Genomic DNA, 16,783 nt, shown 5'->3' on the forward strand with positions numbered 1-16,783 from the left:
TAACCTGCACAGAGCTCTGTGAGGTGCATCTATCCCTAGCCCCATTTTATAGATGCATAAACTGAGTCTTAGGGGGACTAAGAAGCCTGCCGAGGGGCTTGGAGCCAGGAAGGAACAGAGCCAGGATTTTGACCAGAGATGTGAGACCATGTCTTCTATCCCTTGTTTCAGTCAGACAAAGACAAAGACAACAAAACAGATGACTAAAAGACACACTTTCCCAGCATTTGTCACAGGTATTTCACTGTAGCGCTCACCAACACAGTCTTCCCAACTAGACCTTGAGTTCCACAAAAACTAGCAATCACCTGCTGTGTCTTTAGATCTTCCATATCTCCTAGAGCCTGGCTGGACACACAAGCTGGCTTTGTTTGGAATTGTTCCCGCCTTGATCCCTTGATTACACTGTATTTGGCAAAGCACCTCAACCTAAAGCCATAAATAACACTCAAGGGAGGGAGAGAACCTGGAAAACAGTGGAGCTCTCCACATTGGAATTTCTGTGACTGCAGTTCAAGGTCAAGACGCCCCAGACTCACTCATCTTTCCCGTCCCATCTCCATTCCTGCCTATCTACCCCTCGCCTCCTGAGCCCCGCAAACCCAGCCCTGTGCATCCTGAGGTGACTGCTCTCCAGACAGCCCTATGAGCTCTGCATACCCTCCCAGCTCCTGCCCCATCAGTCCTTCAATCCGCATCAGGATTCTGCCTTTCTTCTGTGCTCCTTCCACCCTAACACCAGCACAATAGCTGCTGCCCTTTGGTTTTTGAGGAGGTTTGTTTCCTTCTATGTATCCCATCCATCTTCTCCCCTGGGAAGGATACTGGGCAAATCTGCTGAGGTCATGGGTGTAAACTATGCTTGCTGCCCCGTCCTCTCCCCTTTCCCCCACCACATACACATACATGCACTTGCACACGTAGAGCCCAAATGATGATAAAAGAACATTCCAGAAATGTTGTTGAAGCACAAACTTGGAGGCTAGCAGAAGAAATTGCTAGTGCATTAACCAAGACAAGTTCTGCCCTCTCAACACAACCTCCCCCACTGCTTTCCTGGTCCTGTCACCTACCCTGCCCCATGGAGTTGGACTTACCCAGATGCCAGCCTCAGGAACAGCTAGAGAGGAAATGCAATGAATTTATAGCCGTCACAGCCCCAGAAGGGGCAGGAAGGATGTGGTCCCCACTTACATCATAGCAGAGGCAGAGAAACTAACGGTTACTCACATAGCTGGATTTTCCAAACGGGATCAACAGTGTTGTCAAAGCCGTGTCTCGGTTGCATAGTTGGGTTCACCTTACTCTCCTCTGAGGCACCCCACAGAAGCAGGGTGGGAGGCCAGTATAAGATGGGGATGGGGTCGAATTGGCAGCGCTAAATGGATGTTGCCTCTGACACTGCCCGCTGCAACAGCTCCACTGACAGCGAGGGAAGTGAAACTAAGGACATGCCATGTGAGCAAGTAAAGAATCCAGAGCATGACCTGACCCAGCCTTCAAACTCCAGAGCCCATGGCCTGTCCTCTCACAGCAAGGTGGCTGGAAGGCAGTACAAGTTCTCTCCATCATGTTCTACTTTTAAAGCACAAATTTTACTCCCTGACTTATTGACTCACCTGTTCCACTAACACTTATGGAATGGCTGGTATGTGCCAGGCATGCACACAAAGCCTCACCTTCAGTAGCCTGAGAAGAGACACACACAGACCTACTCTGCAGCTCCATGAGACAGCCACAGGATCACAGCCCCGCAAAGGCACAAGTTCAACAGAGCTTGGTGGGTGAGAGGCACTCGCTCAGCCTCTGGGTGAGTGACAAGGATGAGCGCCCAGTTCAGTGGAGGGATGTCAGCAAATAACTGGGTCTCTCTGTGCCTATATCTGTAAAATGGTGACAATAATCGCCTGCTACTTCTTTAGATCTTCCAAATCTCCTAGACTCAGGATGGGTGAACAAGTGGCTTTGCTTGGAATTGTTCCCTCCTTGATCCCTTCATTATGCTGCATTTGACCAAGCACTACACCAGCCCAAATAATGGCACCTATCCTAGAAGGCTGTCAGAAAACACTGAGTGAATGGCTAAACGTGAGGCCTTTAAAACAGAGCCTGGCACAGAGAAGCTAGAACAAGCAGTTGGTTCCGATGACCACCACCTTTCTACAGAATTGCAGAGAGAATGCCCTACAGGATGAGAGAGGCATCTAGTCCTGCTCAGGGGCATGAGAGCAGACCTGAGTCTCCGTGAACCAGATGAAGGTGTCATTCAGGGCCGGGGCCGGGGCAGGAGCAGCAAAAACTTCAGGTGCTGAAGCTAGAGAAAAAGCAGACCAAATATGCTCCAAAAGAAAGGAGCTCAGGCTGGGCGCAGTGGCTCATGCCCATAATCCCAGCACTTTGGGAGGCCAAGGCAGGCAGATCACAAGGTCAGGAGTTCGAGACCAGCCTGGCCAACATGGCGAAACCCCATCTCTAATAAAAGTACAAAATATATATATATAGAGAGAGAGAGAGAGAGAAAGAGAGAGAGAGAAATATATATATTTCTATATATATATAGAAAATATATACACACACACACACACACACACACATATATATATATATATATATATATATATATATATATATATATATATATATATATCTGGGCATGGTGGCCGGCACCTGTAATCCCAGCTACTCAGGAAGCTGAGGTAGGAGAATCACTTGAACCTGAGAGGTGGAGGCTGCAGTGAGCTGAGATCGTGCCACTGCACTCCAGCCTGGGTGACAAGAGCAAGAGTCTATTTCAAAAAAAAAAAAAAGAGCTCATTGGCTGAACCCGGGATCTTTTTGTTTTTGTTTGTTTAGTCAAGTTAATTTAGGTATAATTCATATGCAATAAAAATCCATGCCTTTATAAAAACAGACCCATAGACCAATGGAACAGAAATAAACTCAAGTATATGCAGTCAACTAATTCTTTGACAAGGTCACCAAGAAGACATAATGGGGAAAGGACAATCTCTTCAATAAAGATGTTGGCTATACAAGTGTGGAAAAAAAAAAAAAAAAAAACAGGAAAAAAAATCAAGAAAAATATAAGATTTTAAAAGATAAAGGTTTTGGTAAAACTGGATTTCCACGTGCAAAAGAATAAAAGCTGACACATACAAATACCAACCCAAAATGGATTAAAGATCTAAACATAAGATCTAAAACTGTAAAACTCCTAGAAGTTTTACAGAGAAGAAGCCAGGTAGGGTGGCTCATGCCTGTAATCCCAGCACTCTGGGAGGCTGAAGCAGGAGGATCACAGTAGGCCAGAAGTTCACGATCAGCCTGGGCAACATAGTGAGACTTTGTCTCTACAAAATAAAAACAAATTTATCCAGGCATGGTGGTGTGCACCTGTAGCCCAGCTACTCAGGACGCCAAGACAAGAAGATCACTTGAGCCCAGGAATTTGAGGTAACAGTGAGCTGTAATGACTCTACTGCATTCCAGCCTGGGTGACAGAATGAGACCTAATCTCTAAACAAATTAAAAACTAAAAATAAAAAATAGAAAACAGAGGAGAAAAACTTGTTGATATTAGCCTTGGCATGGATATTTTTAATGTCTCACCAAAAGCAAAGGAACAAAAGTAAAGATAAATAAGTGGGAATACATCAAACTAAAAAGCTCCTGTACAGCAAAAGAAACAATCAACAGAGTGAAAAGGCAGCCAACAAATTGGAAGAAAATATTTTTAAGCCATATATCAGATAAGTAGTTAATATCCAAAATATGTAAGCAATTCACACAACTCAATAGCATAAAACAAATAATCTGATTTTTAAAATGAAGAAATGACCTGAATAGACATTTCTCCAAAGAAGAAACAAAAATGGCCAACATGTATACAAAAAAGTGCTCAACATCACTAATCATCAGGGATATGCAAACCAAACCCACAATGAGGTACCACCTCAAACCTATTAGGATGGCTATTATCAAAACAACAAGAGACAAACGTTGACTAGGGCATGAAGAACAGGGAATCCTTGCACACTGCTGCTGAGAATGCAGATTGGTGCAGCCATTGCGGAAAACAATAAGGAGGTTCCTAAAGAAATTAAAAATAGAACTGCCATATGACCTAGTAATCCTTCTTCTGAGTGTATATCCAAAGGAAATAAAATCACCACCTCACAAAGACATCTGTGCACCTATGTTCATAGCAGCATTATTCACCATGGTCCAGATAGGCACACAACCCAGGTGTCTGTTGACAGATTAATAAACAAAGAGTTTAGGGCATATATACACAATACAATATTAGTTAGTATTAAAAATTGAGACTCTGCCATTTGCCACAACATGAATGAACCCGGTGGACCTTACACAAAGCATAACAAGCCAGGCACAGAAAGACAAACACTATATTATCTCACTTATATGTGGAATCTTAAAAAAAAAAAAGTTAGGCCAGGAGTGGTGCCTCACACCTGTAATCCCAGCACTTTGGGAGGCTGAGGTGGGTGAATCAGTTGAGCCCAAGAGCTAGAGACCAGCCTGGGCAACATAGTGAGGCTTCATCTGAAAGGAGGGGAGGGGAGGGGAGGGGAGGGGAGGGGAGGGGAGGGGAGGGAAGGGAAGGGAAGGGAAGGGAAGGGAAGGGAAGGGAAGGGAGGAAAGGAAGGAAGGAAGGAAGGAAGGAAAAGAAAGGAAGGAAGGAAGGAAAGAGAAAGAAAGAAAAAGAAAGAAAGAGAGAGAGAAAGGAAGGAAGGAAGGAGAGAAAGAAAGAAGGAAGAAAAGAAAGAAAGAGAAAGAGAGAGAAAGGAAAGAAAGAAAGAAAGAAAAAGAAAGAAACAAAAGAAAGAGAGAAAGAGAGAGAGAAAGAAAGAAAGAAAGAAAGAAAGAAAGAAAGAAAGAAAGAAAGAAAGAAAGAAAGAAAGAGAAGGAAAGAAAGAAAGAGGAAGGGAGGGAGGAAGGGAGGGAGGGTGGGAGGGAGGGAAGGAAGCCGGGTGCTGTGGTGTGCACCTGTCACCCCAGGTACTTGGGAGGCTGGGAGGCTGAGGTGGGAGGATTGCTTGAGTCTGGGAGGTTGAGGCTGCAGTGAGCCGAGATCACAGTACTGCACTCCAGCCTGAGCGACAGACCGAGACCCTGTCTCAAAAAAAAATAAAGTTGAATATATAGAAACAGAGAGTTACCAGGGGTAAAGGAAATAAAATGACAGTCAAAGGTACAAAATTTCGGTTATGTAGGATAAATAAGCCGAGAGATCTAACAAACAGTGTGGGAACAACAGTTAAAAATATTATAAACCTGAAATCTGTTAAGAGAGATTTAAGATGTTTTCACCACACACAATAAATATTATTATGTGAGATGGTGGCTATGTTAACTCATGTTAGTTTGCTTGACTGCAGCAATCATTTCACTATGTATATCAAACCGCCATGTTATACACCTTAAATATGCACAACAAAATAAATATTCACACCTTTTTCATGCACAGGCCTGTGAGCACTTACAAGCATATAGCTACCTACCCACCACCACAACCAAGACACAGAGCACCTGCATCAGCTGCACACGTTCCCTGTGCAGCCTCTGTCCCCACCCGCAGCCCCACTTTCTCCACCTGCTAAAGCACTGTCTTTTCCACAGTGTCACATAAACAGTGTGCAGCCTTTGGTGAGCGAGTCCGCTCACTTCATACGATGCATGTGAGATTCAGATCAGTAGCTCATTCCTTTTTACTGCAGTAAAGTATTTCATGGGATGGATAGGCCACAATTTGGTTTTCCATTCCCTAGGCAAAGGACATTTGGGCTGTTTCCAGGTTTTGGCAATTGTCAATTAAGCCACTGTCAATCATGCAGCTGGTGAACTGGCTGCAGTTATGTAAGGACATCAGTCACTCCGGGCAGTGAGAAGTTCATGAGAAGTGGATGAGGTTTCCAGCCTTTGCTGCTTTACTCTCCATTTAATGCTGCAACCACTCCAGTGGTCCGACTCCTTGCCTGTGACCCTCACCTCAGCTTTCCTGTGAGGTTCAAATAAAACAATACCTGATCTACAATACATTATTGTAGAGAGGAAAAAAAAAAAATACCTGACAGCAAAATGTAAAGCGTACAGTAGTATTCAAATTGTAGGCCAGTTTCAGTGGCTCAAACCTTTAATCCCAATGTTTTGGGAGGCTGAGGCAGGAGGATCACTTGAAGCCAGGAGGCCAAGAGCAGCCTGGACAACAGAGTGAGACCCCATCTCCACAAAAAAATTAAAAAAATTAAAAAATAGATGGATGTGGTGGTGCATGCCTGTAGTACCAGCTACTCAGGATCTGAGGTGGGAGAATCACTTGAGCCCAGGAAATTGAGACTGCAGTGAGCTAGGATTGTGCCACTGTACTCCAGCCTGGGTAACAGAGTGAGACCCTATATTAAAAAAAAAGGCAGATTAAGAATCTTGAAAAGATACTCTAATCATATATAAAAACTTGTCAATGAAAGATCACCATACTCTGTGTGTTATTATGCATTCTGAAAAAATTTTCAGATTTGGGAATATCAAAATCAACACAAATAAATAAGTCAACTCACAAAAGTAAAATGTAGTGATTTTCCATGCATCATTTATGCAAAAAAACATAAATAATAATAATTTACTCTTGTACATTTAAGAAAAATAACTACTTCCATTACATATCCGAAGCTCACTTAAACGGACTGGAACTCACAGCACTGAATTCCAAACTAAAATTGCATGAATGATTTCAAGTTGAATACAGCAGAGGAAACAAACAAGCAAAAATGTAAATACACAAGGAGCAATGAATAGTTGGTGTAATATACAGACTGAGCAATGAATAGCTGGTGCAAGATCCAGAATGAACAATGAATAGCTGGTGTAAGGTCCAGACTAAGCAATGAATAGCTGGTGTAGGATCCAGAGGGTAAGGGGAAAAGAAACAGAGCTGGGTCGGTCATATGGAGACTGGGAAAAGCCCCGTTTTCATGGGTAGGAGTAGGCTGAGGAAATGTCATAGGAGCTTTCTGAACCCCAAAATCCAGACACAAGACATGGAAGTATAGGTGTGGGGCAGGGCACAGTGGCTCATGCGTGTAATCCCATCACTTTGGGACGCCAAGGTGGGAGAGTTGCTTGAGCCCTGGAGTTCAAGACCAGCCTGGGAAAGACAGTGGGACCTCCATCTCTACAAAAGAGAAAATAAAAACAAAATTAGCCAGTTGTGGTGTTGTGCGTCTATAGTCTCAGCTACTTGGGAGGCTGAGACGGGAGAATCGTTTGAGCCCAGGAGTTCAAGGTTGTAGTGAGCTATGAGTGCACCACTCTACTCCAGCCTCGGTGACAGAGCAAGACCCTGCCTCAAAAAAAAAAAAAAGAAGAAGAAGAAGAAAGTATAGGTGAGGGAACGAGACCTAAAACACTCAAAGTTGAAAGTCAAGATTCCACGGGAAAGTCCAAAACAGAGCAGTAAGCTGAGGCAGGAGGATTGTTTGTGTCCAGGCCAGGCAACATAGTGAGAAAAAACAGAACGGTAATGATACTGCAGTGCAGCGCTGACCCTGCGTATAATCCTCAGCTCAGCTCCCACCGCTCACCGCTGCCCTCTCTGTCCAGTGACGTGCTGATCCCGCCACCGTCAGCCTGGGGAGGAAGTGGTTATCCTTCTCAGTGAGCAACGAGAAGACATATTGCTTCCCTGAAGGAGAGATTCTCTCAGGCTGCAGAGGCTGGCGTTGCTTTTCATTTGCTCAAACCCACACTGCCCCACACAGTAGCATTTTAAGGGCGTAGGAAGCACACATGAGGAGTTGCTACTGCAAAGGGGATTCTGCTTGTCAGCCTGGTGTGAGAGCTCTGTCACCCGCAAGGGCACAATAGTATTCTATCAGGTATCAGGCGAGTTGGGCTAAGGCTATATAGAGAGAGGGAGAGTTTTTTTAATGTATCACATGATGAACTTGCAGGACACTACGCTAAGTGAAATAAACCAGGCACAGAAAAACAAATACTGTATGGTCAGTCTTACATGTGCAATCTTTAAAAGGTCAAATACATAGAAACAGAGTAGAATGGTAGTGACCAGAAGGAGGAAATGGGAGGGATGAATAAGACTAGAGATGCAATGTGCAGCATGAGAACCATAGTTCATAGGATTGTATATTACAAATTTGCTAAGAGAGATTTTAGGTGTTCTTACTATGCTAAAAAACAAACAAACAAACAAACAAAAAACTGTGAGGCTATGAATATGTTAATTTGCCTGACTGTAGTAATCATTTCACTATGTATATGTGTACCAATACATCACATTGTGCACCTTAAATATAATAAAAAGAGAAAAAAATAAAACACACATTTGCACTAATACATGTGTAGACAAATCCGGAAGATCTATCTTTGAAACTCGACACAGGAAATAGGAAAACAGAGAGGACTTATATTTTCTAGACCTTATTTGTTTCTGTATTGATTGACTTTTTTCCAACAAGCATACATAACTTTGTGATTAAAAAAAGAGAAAAGGAGGCCGGGCGCGGTGGCTCATGCCTGTAAGCCTAGCACTTTGGGAAGCGGAGGCGGGTGGATCACCTGAGGTCAGGAGTTGGAGATCAGCCTGGCCAAGATGGTGAAACCCCATCTCTACTAAAAATACAAAAATTAGCTGGGCTCGGTGGCAGGCACCCGTAATCCCAGCTACTCAGGAGGCTGAGGCAGGAGAATCGCTTGAACCTGGGAGGCGGAGCTTGCAGTGAGCCGAGATCATGCCCCTGCACTCCAGCCTGCGTGACAGAGCGAGACTCCGTCTCAAAAAAAAAAATTAAATAAATAAATAAACCAAGAGAAAAGGGGTGTTTCCTAGAGCAGATATCAAGTTGGTATGATTTTGGTGGCTTTGAAATAAGATGCTACTGACAGTGGGTCTCTCCGGCCTCTTCAACCCCTCTCATCACACCAGTTCTCCATGTAGCAGTGCTCCCTTTTTAAAACGTCCTCCTTCCCCAATAGGTGCCAATTCTGCCTAAAGTCAGGGCATAAATTGCCTAAGGCTAGGCATGTGCTCTGCCCTGTGAGGCAGCATAGTATTTTAACAGGAGTACAGCAGATCCCATAGGTGATCAGACCAGCATCCATTAGGGACAGAACCTACTAGGATCTAGCAGAGGAAAACACACCTCATGGTCCCGATGTGGCCCAGAGAAAGTGTATGCCTCTCAGAGAAAGAAACCTCGCTTCGAAAACAACAAGGAATTGGCACCCAGGTGCCAGGTGAGCAGGCCAGGACATACTCACAAAACGCTGCATGGCTCAGACCCAAGGAAGAAACAGAAGTTTGGGGGATGACTGAGAATCTGAGGAGGCCTGACACTAGGGTGAGGATGTGGTGCCAGATGCAGTGGAGAAGGAGGCTAGTACCCAAGCTGCTATGGCTTGAATAATGGTGTCCCTCCAAAATTCATGTTAGAAATTAATCCCCAGCTGGGCGCCTGTAATCACATGACTTTGGGAGGCCGAGGCAGGAGGATCTCTTGAGCCCAGGAGTTCAAGACCAGCCTGGGCAATGTGGTGAAACCCTGTCTCTACAAAAAATACAACAATTAGCCAGGTGTGGTGGTGGGCACCTGTGGCCCCCAGTTACTTCAGAGGCTGGGGTGGGAGGATCTTCTGAACCCGGGAAGTCAAGATTTGCAGTGAACCAAGATTGTGTCACTGCACTCTAGGCTGGGTAATAGAGCCAAATCCTGTCTCCAAATAAATAAATATACATACCATACATAAATAAAAATTTAAAAATAACTTAATCCCCCAAAACAACAGTATTAAGGGGTATGGTGTTTGTGGGGTAATTGAGTCATGAGGGCTTTGCCCTCATGAATGGGATTCACACCCTTGTAAAAGGGCTCCAGGTTCAAGGTGGTGCTTTCTCTTGCCTATCTGCCATGGGCCATGTGAGGACATGGCACTAAGGCACCATCCTGGAAGCAGAGAGCACTTCTCACCGGGCACCAAGGCCAGTGCCTTGATCCTGGACCTCATGGCCTCCAGAGCTCTAAGAAATAAATTTCTGTTCTTTAGAAATCACCCAGTCTCAGCCTGTTTTGTGGTACAAATAGACTAAGACACAAGCCCAAGTGGGGTGACCTCAGGGGGGCTCAGCAAAGGCAGAGACCAGCCCAGAAGCCAGACACCCTCCCCTAGCAGAGAGAACAGAAGAGATCGGAGGTGGGGAGTGCCAAAGGATCTGAGGTTACCAAGAAAGAGACTGCATTTCAAATTGAAAGTGACTGGCTGATATTAAAAATGGCAATTTCACTTTCTCTCACCAGCAAAAATGTGATTAGCAGGAAGGGAAAAGTTATGAACAAAGACAAATTGGGTTTCAGAAAGTACAGTCATAATGTTACCGAGACTTTGTGAGTTCTTGTGAGGAGAAGCGACCTTCTGTTGCCACTACTGCTCTTCCCTCTTTCCAGGGATGACTGCTCCTCTGGGGCCTGGAGGGCTGGTGCTGAGTCAGCTTCCCCAGCTGAGATGGGTTTTCCTAATGTGTCTATGACCCAAGAGTTCCAGTGGCCCCCAATTCTTGGACCTCTACACCTTCTGAGACAGACTATAAAGTGGATGGCCATCAAGAAAAAAGCTGTCAGTTCTTACTTTATGAGAGCCAAGTCCTTAATATAAGCATGCTATGTCATATGCTTGGAATTGGCTTCTTAATCCCATTTATCTTCTCCTTTTCCTGTGTTCATAATCTGATCTCTAGAACTCACCAAGAGTGTTAGAGTCAGAGCCCCTTGTCATGGTTCTTTGCCTCATCTACCTTTAAGGAATGCCCCCCAATGCTCTCCAATACTTCTGAAAGACACATTCCAAGTTAAAGCAAATTGAGAAGACTTTATTGCAAACTCACAAAGAGAAGAAAAATAGGTAAGAATTCTTCATTACAAAAGTAATAGTATGATTTTGTTTTTTGTTTGTTTGTTTACTTGACACGGAATCCACTCTATTGCCCATGCTGGAGTGCAGTGGCGTTATCTCGGCTCACTGTAATCTCCGCCTCCCGGGTTCAAGCAATTCTCTTGCCTCAGCCTCCCAAGTAGCTGGGACTACAGGCGCCACCACCACACCCGGCTAATTTTTGTATTTTTAGTAGAGATGGGGTTTCACCATATTGGTCAGGCTGGTCTCGAACTCCTGACTTCAGGTGATCCACCCACCTTGGCCTCACAAAGTGCTGGGATTACAGGCATGAGCTACCACGTCCAGCCAATAGTATGATTTTTGTGAGCCGTACATGGCTTGACTAAAAACCAGTGACTGAGTCACTTTCATTTTATTGCTGAAATATAAACAGTTTCACATATGAGGGAATAAATTCAATCCCACCTATATATTTTTTTCTTTTTCACAATTTTGGAAAGTCTGTCTCCTTTTGAATACATTTTTAGTTGATTCATCTTTATTGTGAGGTGTAGACACAAAATCTCAGTCTCACAGTATACTTACATCTCTAAGTTTGTTGCCAAGATGTAAAATCAGGGCTTTTACATAAAGTAGTCAGATTTTAGGTTTCCGTTTAAAACTTAGAATTCTAGAACTAAGTCAACCACCATCCCTTCAACAAACGTGGCACCAGGAGCTTCTACAGGCTGCCCCACTGAGCACAGACTCAAGTTTTCCACAGTCCCCACCACTCCCTACTACCTACTACTTTCCTGCCACACCTCTCATTTATATTGCCCACCGGAAACTCTAGGAATTGGAATTCACAGCTCCTGACTTTCAGCCTTATCTTTAAACAAATAATCAAAAAATAAACAATTCAAGTTCCTTCATCAGAGATAAGGGACATTTGAGAGCAGTCAGTTATCTGCAGGGAAAAAAAAAAACGGTTATTTTAGTGCCCCTTGTCCATAACAGTTGGCTATGCCCAAGAGCCAAAAGGTAGAGACAACCCAAACTTCCCTCAGCAGATGAACGGAAAAACAAAAAGCACTATAAATACACCACGGAATACTCTAGTTTAAAGGGAACGGAAATTCTGACACACACTGCAACATGGACAAACTTTGAAGACACTTGCTAGGTGCAATAGGACAGTCACCAAAGGACAAAAGGACAAACACTGTACGATTCTATTTATATGAGGTTTCTACAGTAACCAAATTCACAGAAACAAAAAATAGAACCAGGGACAAAAAAAAAAAAAAAAAAACGGAGGGTGGGGGACGGGATGGGGGAGAAAGGAAAGGGGAATTAGTGTTTCATGAGTACAGAGTTTCACTTTTGCAAGATGAAAGGATTCTGGAGATTGGTTGTGCAAGAATATGAGTATTAAAAGTAAGAAACTGTATTTCACTTTATCAGATATACCAATATAAATAATAAATGGACTGAATTCTTGAAATATATGTATAAGCATAGAGAAAAGACTGGAAAACACATACCATTTTTGCCTCCAAGGTCACCCCTAAAAGAGATGACTGAGTCGGGAGAAGTTTCTGCTCCACACAATTCTGCATCATCTATTTGTTGCAAATAACATCAGCAATTTGTTAAAAAAGTTACAGAAAAAGCTAAAAAGAGTTCCTGATAAAGAGAGCTGGGGGATAGCTCTAGCCCCCGTGTCATTTCTAAAATCAACTAAAAACAAGAAAGAGAAACAAAAAAGGAATCTCCACTTCTATGATGCCACCACTCAGCAGAGGACTGACCCCCAGGTGCTTGGCACCTGGGACCGGGAAGAGGGGGGACAGGATGAGGGAGACCCTCTGTAGAACTTGGGGGAGGCAAAGAGCATCAAGGTTTTTCTAGGGCTGAAGCACAAACTAGTGGAATCGTCAACCCTGAGCCCCGCTCTCTTTGGAGCCACAAGGTCAAGTCCATGGGCAAAGGTCAAATCCATGGGCAAACCTCCAAACCTCTTTGGACACTGTGAATGACAGCAGGAAGTGGGGAGGAAACACGGACGAGTATCTGCCAGAGCAAGTGGTTGTATGTTCCCAGTGTGGGAGAAACTGCAGGTCGAGACCAGCCTCAGCCATGCTGACACCAGTCGCTGAGAAGTGCAAGTTAAATCACCCCAAATCTGTGACATGTAGGTTTTGGTGTGAGTCAAAGAGACTTCCCGTTAGTCTGGAGAGGACCACACCCCACAAAGAGGAGCACAGAGCACAGGATGAACGCAGGAAGGCAGGACTCACGCTGCCTGGCCTGCCAGCACGTCCCCCGGCCTAGGCCTTGCACTGCCCGAAACTCGCTGTCAGTCTGATGACTGATGACGCGGATATATCCTTTCTCAGAACACGGACTTCAAGTGAGTGAAATAAAACACAGAGATGACAAAGGGAATGGTCAAACATTTTTAAAGTTTGTAATATTTATGCAGCAATTAATCATATCTAGCAGTGCGCCTAATAACTGGCATAATTTGAAAGTTGTGGTGACAGCAACTGACATTTCAGCAAATCTGTAACAATATGAAAGTATCTAATTACTAATGTGAAAAATGTATAGGACCTACCGATAATAATGGGCTGTGTCACTCACATTCATTAGAGAAAATAAAGAAGAGAAAATTCTTCCCATCCAAACTCACAGATCTCCCCTGAACGATATCCACAGACTCCTTGGGGATATTTGCTAGCCTTCTCCCAACTACTCTCCAAAAAAGCGCTACTCCAGGAAAAATTCCATTATTTCAAGAACAGTGACCAATTTTTTTAAAAGAACCATCATGAAAACTATAAAAGATAATGTCAGAGGAGAAAACAAAAAGAGGAAAGGCATATGGCAGACAGAAAGATAATGGAGAACACTGAGCGATGATGGTATACCACAAAGCAGGCACAATAATGGCTCCCAGAGATGCCCATAGCTTAAATCCTATAAACCATAACTACATCATATGACACAGCGCTGTCATGGCGTGCCGCGGCGCTCTCATGACGTACCGCGGCGCTCCCATGACGTGACGGCGGCGCTCGCAGACGTGCGGCGGCGCGCTAATGACGTGCTGCGGCGCTCTCGTGACGTAGCGCGGGGCTCTGGTTTGAATACGCCCCAACAAAGTCATGTTCTGGAAGCCTCGTCACCAAGGCAATGGTGTTGGAAGGTAAGGGCCTCATAAGAGGTGATTAGTTCACGAGGACACTGTGCTTCTTAATGAGTTAATGTCATTATTCCAGGGAATGGGTTCGTTATTACAAGAATAGTTTTGTTATAAAAGCAGTGGCTCATGCTGCTAATCCCACCACTTTGGAAGGCTGAGGGAGGAGGATCACTTGAGGCCAGGAGTTCAAGACCAGCCTGGGCAATGCAGCGAGACTCCCTCTCTACAAAAGATTTAAAAATTAGCTGGATCACTTAAGGCCAGGAGTTCGAGACCAGCCTGGTGCACACCTATCATCCCAGCTATGTGGGAGACTGAAGTGGGAGGATCACTTGAGCCTGGGAATTCCAGGCTACAGTGATCTGTGATTGTGCCACAGCACTCCAGCCTGGATGACAGAGAGAGACCCTGTCTCTTAAAATAACAACCAAAACAAAAACAAGCAAGTTCAGCCTCTCTTGCTCTTACTCTTGCCCTCTGTGCCCCTTCTGCCTTCTGTCATGGGATGACACAGCATGAAGCCACTCACCAGATGCCAGCACTGTGCTCACTGTGCACTCAGTCTCCCGGGCCTCCAGAACGATGAGCCAAATACATTTCTGTTCATTATAAATAACCCTGGCTGTGCCATTGTGTGATAGCCACATAAAACAGATGAAGACACATAGCTAAGGAGAATTAAGGCAGCAGATGGAATTAAGTTTGTTAATCAGTTGACTTGAAGGTAGCGAGAGTATCTCAGACCATCCAGGTAAGCCTAATCTATGGACCCGAACATAAGGGTCTTTACAAGGGAAAGAGGAGGGTAAAAGGAGGGTCAGAGGGATGTGATGTGTGAAGGACTCAGATGAAAAGGGCCACGAGCTAAGGAATAACGGAAGCCTCTGGAAGCTGGAAAAGCAGGAGAACAGCATCTCCCCTGAAACACAGAGAGGAACGCAGCCCTGCCAGTGCCATGATTTTAGCCCAGTGAGGCCCATATTTTACTTCAGACCTGCAGAACTGTAAGATCATAATTTTTGTGGTTTTTCAGACAATAAATTTGTAGAAATTTCTTATGGCAGACATAGAAAACTAATACAATTGGGGAAAATTAGTTCTCTGTGAGATGGAAGAATTTACAGAATGCCTTGTCCATCACATGTAAGGGTCTGAAAAAGAAACATAAGAGTTGGACAACAAGGGCAACATGATGCAAAGGAGATGAAATGATGGACTGACAAACTCAGATAAAAAGAAAGGGAGAGAGTCTCCAGAAATGAAGATAACAATAAAAGCAGCACAAAAGAAAAACAGACTCCGCTCCATTGTCATTCAGTGTGGTGGAGAACATGATTGAGAAACGGAGCAAATGAGACAGCAAAGGAAAAAATGTTTAAGAGCATTTTAAAGCCAAATGAAAGATGTCTAAGTCAAAGACAAGAATAGGCCGGGCGCAGTGGCTGACGCCCGTAATCCTAACACTTTAGGAGGCCAGTGCGGGCAGATCACTTCAGGCCAGGAGTTCAAGACCAGCCTGGCCAACATGGCAAAACCCCATCTCTACTGAAAATATAAAAATTAGCCAGGCATGGTGGAATGTGCCTGTGGTCCCAGCTACTCAGGAGGCTTGAGGCAGGAGAAGCGCCTAAACACAGGAGGCGGAGGTTGCAGTGAGCCGAGATCATGCCATTGCACTCCAGCCTGGGTGACAGAACAAGACTCAGTCTCAAAAATCAAACAAACAAAAAAGACAAGAATAAACGCAAGAGAATAAATGTCAAGGACTTGAAAAAAACTCTCCACCAGACACAGTGGCTCACACCTGTAATCCCAACATTTCGAGAAGCCAAGGCAGATGGATCACTTGAGCCCAGGAGTTCAAGACTAGCCTGGGCAACATAGTGAGACCAGATCTCTACAAAAAATTACAACATTTAGCCAAGTGTGGTGGCACATACCTATAGTCCCAGCTACTCGGGAGCTTGAGGCAGGAGGATCCTTTGAGTCCAGGAGATCAAGGCTGCAGTGAGCAACCTCCACTGCACCCTGGGCAACAAGAGTGAGACCCTGTCTCAAAAAACAAGCAAACAAAGCAGCAGACAAAAATCCTTCCTTAAAGTATGCTTCAATCTACCAAATAAAATGGCACAATGTCATAAAAAAGAATGAAATCATGTCTTTTGCAGCAACATGGATGGAACTGATGGGCATTATCCTGACTGAAATAACTTAGAAAGTCAAATACTGTGTGTTCCCACATATAAGTGGAAGCTAAACCATGTGTACACAAGGACACACAGAGTGGAGGAATAGATATTGAGACACAAAAGGTGGAAGGGTGGGGAGGTGGAAGTTGAAGAATTACCTGTTGAGTACGAGGTTCACTATTGGGTGACAGGTGCACTAAGAGTCCTGACTTCCCAACAACACGACACATGCTTTTCAGAAACCTGCACTTGTACCCACTAAATACATATTTTTAAGAATTTAAATAAAATTAAAAATAAATTAAAAGTCACAATGTGTTTCAAGAAGTGATTCAGGATGTGCAGCACTTGGGAATATATTTCAAAGACTGAGAAATTATTCTGTGGACAAAAATCGGCAAATCAAGGCTTCTATAAATGAGAACAATGAAGCCACCCACGGATTTCTACTTAACGTCATTGGATTGAAATATTTTTT

At 44.1% G+C, this 16,783-nt stretch overlaps 1 protein-coding gene across 3 annotated transcripts in view; it reads right to left on the minus strand.

Moving 5' to 3' along the window:
- The window catches only part of NLRP3 (NLR family pyrin domain containing 3), a 32,633-nt gene extending 31,206 nt beyond the window's left edge, over positions 1-1,427 (minus strand). For 2 of the 3 annotated variants that reach the window (XM_045390622.3, XM_074017582.1), the window contains exon 1: positions 1,098-1,135. The gene's annotated coding sequence lies outside the window, so the exon portion shown is untranslated. Of the gene's footprint in view, positions 1-1,097; positions 1,136-1,230 lie in introns of those variants that run through there. The other variant, XM_045390620.3, reaches the window with a different exon arrangement.
- Positions 1,428-16,783: the final 15,356 nt, after the last annotated feature.

The sequence above is a fragment of the Macaca fascicularis genome, chromosome 1, assembly GCF_037993035.2.
Source record: "Macaca fascicularis isolate 582-1 chromosome 1, T2T-MFA8v1.1".
Lineage (NCBI taxonomy): Eukaryota > Metazoa > Chordata > Mammalia > Primates > Cercopithecidae > Macaca > Macaca fascicularis.